General features: G+C 31.3%; 1 pseudogene; it reads left to right on the forward strand.

Annotated features, from left to right (window-relative positions):
- The first annotated feature begins 331 nt into the window (after nt 1-331).
- Nucleotides 332-5,226, forward strand: LOC125817307 (uncharacterized; annotated as a pseudogene).
- The last annotated feature ends 322 nt before the right edge of the window (nt 5,227-5,548 follow it).

Below are 5,548 nucleotides of genomic sequence, written 5' to 3' on the forward strand. Positions count from 1 at the left end.
AACCCAAATCCACTTTTCTCATCCCTAAAATCTTGCATCCAATCTCTCCCCACTACCAAATCAGTTATCAAATTCAAATCAATTTGAATTCCAAACGATTCTATCTCTATTCAAGCGTCTTCAAAGTTCAAAATAAGTATTCTCATCTTCTTCATTTTGCTTTCAAATCAATTTTTGTGGTTCCATCAATTTTGGCTCTTGCATTATGGATCATCCGTCTTTTAATATTGGTATTTCCCAAATAATAACACGTAACAGTGATCGAATTTTTGATTCAGAAGGCCCCAACTAGGAAGAACTGAGATCTAAAAGGTTGCATGATTCGAAAATAATGGCAAATCAAAGTTCTAAGAACACAAAATCTAAAGAGGAAGTGTTTGCATCATCTAAAGCAAAGGATGAAAAAACTCAAAAGAAAGGGGGTAAAAAGGTTGCCCCTTCCATTTCTCGACCAACACTACCCATGGTAGGCATATCTTTTCCTATATAGTTTCTTAAAACATTCTTTATTCCCCTATTTTCATTTTCTTTTAATTTGATACATTGTTGAAAAATAAATTTTTATTGTGTATTTTGAATGAAATCTGCAGTTGTTACCCAAAAACATTAATTGTTGCATATTGTTGTTATTTTAATGTATCAAAAGTTAAAGGTCAATGTATAAGGTTGAATGATGTTATGATTATTTTATCAAATATTGGTATTGAGTATAACTTACTCATTTGTACTAAAAAACCCTAGGTTTTGTCAAATTTTTTTGATGAGAAATGTATCTTAGATAGGTGTTCAGTCCATAATATGACATGTAGGTTGTTTTTTGTACAGTGTATCATATTCATAGATATTCACACAAATGATACTTAAACAGAATATAATAGATCTGAGAGTTTACATTATGTATCATATTCAAATATAAGTCAGTGTATATACAAAATAAATTAATTTTCTATATCAGTTATGGATTGTTATTATTTAGTATTAAATAAAGGGAAACATATTATTTTGTGAAATATATGGTCTTTCCCTATTAGTTTTGTATGTATTATTTATCTGTTTTATGATTAATCAACATCAGTTATGGAATTGCAGAATATAAAATATGTAACTGAACATATTTTAAAGCACTCCCTAAAGTTTTATCCTACTTACAACTCAAATTTTAATAAAGATTTAGTGGTGTCAATAAAGGACGAATGTATGAAATTATTCAAGGATACTATATTTGGCTCATACCTAAATATCCCCAAATGCAACTACCAAGGAGAAATTACCAAGTGTTTATATCTTTTAAAGGTTGAGTAGGACAATTTAGACAAAGAAATTCATATTCTTCATGCCAAAGAAATTTTCTTGCAATTTAGTATCAGAGAATTTGCTATTAATACTGGTCTGAAATGTAAAGGAAATATTAAGGATTATACATATCCAGATTCAAAAACTAGTAGGCTGGTTCAAAGATATTTTTTTCCTGGTCCAACTTATAATGTAAATAAAGGATGTTTGGTAGATCATTTTGTTATGGGTGGTTGGGACAACACTGATGATGCCCTCCAGATGGCTATCTTGTATTTCATTCATACATTTGTATTGTTGCAACTAGGTGATGCAGCAATCCCTATTGAAGATTTCTTAATGGTAGAAGATGGCAGCTATCAACAGTTTCCGTGGTGATAACTTGCCTTCACAAAGTTAATGATATTATTTAGGAAAGAGTACAAACACGACAAAAAAATGTATCACTTGAATGGATTTGCATACGCACTTAATAACTAGGTATATGAATGTGCGTCTATAATACATAATGAGATAGTTGTTAAAGAATGAAATAGTATACCAAATTATGGAAACCATTTTTTCTGAGGTAATTAGTACATAACAACCTTTTTACTTCTTTTTTTAAGTTTGCGATACATTATATTTTTGGCTCTCATGATGTTTTACTATTTGTTTGTATAGAATGATTGTTCTAGCATTTAGCCAACTTCGGAGGAAATCAGATCACTTGATTTACTAAATAACAGTCATGTACCTCCAACTCGACCAGCCACATTAGATGTTAATCATGAGGAGGAGCAACTAAAGTAGGTTCCTGCATTTGAAGACTTTTCATCAAAACCTCCGGAGAAACTGTCAAGGAGATCCACACGAGTTTCTAGCACATGATCAACCCCACCCCGACCCCAAGAGAAGAAAGGTTGCACATCCAACAAAAACTAATGTGCCCAAAGCCACACAACCAGATTAGCAGCCAAATCAGCCATTTAAACTCCGAATTCACAAACGCCACAAGTAGATAATGTATCTAGTGTTCCTCATAATATATTTTTTCAAAGAACAATTTGGAACAATGCAGGACATGAGGAATTGAAGGATTACATGAAGTGTTATGTTAGTAAACACAACTGTATGATTTAAACATTTTTTTGTTTATTGTCAATTCCACTTAATATGCTTAAATTGAATCTTGGTTGACAAAAAAAATTGGAGCTCTTCAGGCGTTAATTAAAAAATATTATTATGAGTTAATGAAAGCAGTTGAAGCGAAAGATAACAAAAGTGATATTGTAGTATTTTTATTGTTTTTCTTTCCTTTTCAGTTTTGTGTTATACTGAATTTTTGGATCATGAAGGACAATGGTGGCATTTTTATTCCACATATAGAGGATGATTCAGGAGAGAAAGATAATATTGATCTACAACGCACTTCTACTCAATTCTTCCAACAAATCATTTCACACATATGTATGAATTTTGCAACTGGTGATCATGATACTGATGCATCTACTATGGAGGTTGAAAAATAACATGTTACTCGAGAAAATGTTGCAAAAGTATTATCTGATACTTAAATTTAATTATGTAATTTAATGTCTTTTAATGATTAGTCAATTCTCTTAAAAGTATTCTTAATGGATCATTTACAATGGTTGGTACTTTAGTAATTTTAATTCATATAATGAAACAAACTTTACATTTTTCTGTATCAGTGGTTGTACCTGATACATTAAAATCTCATTTGATACTATATATAATTTTTGAATCACCATTAACAGATACTTTAATTTATTTTTTCTATACACTAAACTATAAACACAAAGTGATGATACAACAATTAAGCAACATGCTATGGAAAATTCCATAGATGCTCTACCCACAAGACACCATAGTCATGTTCCGGTAGAAGAGATTCTTTATAATAAGGAAGTGGTAAGTAAAGAGTTTTTGAATTATTATACATTAATTATTTTTGAAAAAAATTAAAATGATATGTAATATTCTGCTTATTAGGAGGATGCAGGACATGAAACCCCCCAATCAGACACAAAAGTTTTGAGCGGCAATGAAGATGTTGCTGATACAATTCAACAAGACTTCAAAAAACATGCTTCAAATCTAGTAATTTTTGATATATCGATCTGGTTCTAAATAGTTTACTGAAAATGTCAATAGATGCGTATGTAAATTGTAATTTTTTTATAATTCCCTGATATCATGTAGAATTCTACCACATCGGCTTCCATTTCATCCTGCACTGAAGCAGTCATAGATGCACTTTTCTACGGACTTCCAAACGAGCCAATTCATGTCAAACCACTGAGTGTAATCATTCATCTCTATCTAATCGGCAGTGATGATTTTCTATCTAGCAGCCAGCTACCCACCCAACTTTAAGTAAAGGAGTCAACACACAATCTTGATACAAAGACTCCAGCTCCACGTAAAAGAATGCCTTCAAAGATTATGCAGTCTTCTTATTTGACTGACTTTGGATCAACCGATAAGGGCAAGGGGAAAATAAACGATGACATCCGCCCATACACTCCATTTGAAGGATGTGACATCACCTATCAACTTTGGTCAGTTTTAATGTAGGAGTACTCCAAGTGGATACAAAGGGACTGCTCAAATCACATGCAAACAAGTAAGTTTTTCTTATTAATGTATCTTTATTGCAAATCACATGCGAATCAGTAAGTTTTCATATTATTGTATCTTTATACTTTGATTTTGTATTAAATTATTCCTATGTTGACTACAATCATTCTCATAGGAAACCATCTAACGATAAATATAGAGTCAAAACTGCTCTATTTGAGTTTTATTGTATGGATTTAGTTGTCGCAATTCCTTTGGACAAGAACTAGTTTTATACTATGTCACAATCAAATAAATGTTGGACTGATACAGGTACAATATACATTACAATTATGTATATGATACACAATTAACATGTGTCACTCAAATTTTCATACTACTAATTGTGTTTGCCAATTTTTACATTTATCATTTACTTTTTATCATATATTGTTGTTTTATGTACAATGTTCTTTTTTTCTTTATTTTGCAGCACATAGATGTAATTTTTTATTATCTACGTAAAAAGTCAAAACTAAGAATCATTGATCAATACATATACACTATGTGCAACTGTTTGTTCAAGTCATATATCAATAATGCGTACAAAAGGTATTATTCCAGTCCTGCCGATGATACTCTTACTATACATGAACACACTGCCCGAGCTGATGATGTATCTGTATATGAAAGGCCCATCAAAGACGTCGTTAATGAATTTTTGGTCCCTGTTGCCTTACCATGGCATCTAGTTGACTATGTATTCTGGTCTTCTGTGACGGAGACTTTCATTGGGTGTTGGTTGTGATTATTTTAAGGAAAAGGTTAATATGATTTTATGACTCATATTTGGGATAAAGGAAAATAGTTCAATCCGGTAAGATAAAACAGTTGTTTGTGATTCTTCCAAACAACCTTCATGATAGTGGATTCTTTGATAAAATGGACAGAATTGATTAGGAAACATTCGATGCATACAAAGACAACAAAATGGTGAATTGTTGGGTCCACAACATTCGTTTGAGGTGGAATTTGCTCAAGACATTATCCAACAAGAAAGCGATAGCCTGTCAATATTGTATCCACTTTTCTTTACTCACAAATTTCATTCAATTTATATTGTATCTTCTTTCTGTTTGCAATGACCACGCAACGTATGTAGTTATATTTGCTGAATTTCTGAGCGACGAGATGAAAATTCCATCGGTCCTTTTTCGAAGTGACTATCTTCACACATGATATGCGTCACTTTTATGGAAATATGATACAGACAAGGCCAAGATGGGATATGTTAACGAGAATGATGATCATATAAAGTCAAAGGGTGACTTCCTTCCATCAGTAGATGATGAACTTCTTAATGTAGAGTAGTAGTTTATTTACCGACTGACAGTAAAGAGCTAAAGTTCTATTAATTTGAAGGTACATTAAGTGTTTTGGAGTATTCTTCCCCATGTTGGCATGATACTTCTAAGTAATTCATACGTCTAAATTTGAAGAGTATTTATGTCCATACTATTTTATGTCGCTTTTAATTCATTTTCAATACATTATAATACCTTATTAAATTATTTATATTATAAGTATTATACACATTAGTACAACTTGTACTATTTTTTAAGTTGATACAAAATTTCCACAAAATTATTATGTACATGATACACTTTTGTTTTCTCAAATAACAAAAAATTAT

The sequence above is a fragment of the Solanum verrucosum genome, unplaced genomic scaffold (assembly GCF_900185275.1).
Source record: "Solanum verrucosum unplaced genomic scaffold, falcon-dt-bn FXZP01000258.1, whole genome shotgun sequence".
Classification (NCBI taxonomy): Eukaryota; Viridiplantae; Streptophyta; class Magnoliopsida; order Solanales; family Solanaceae; genus Solanum; species Solanum verrucosum.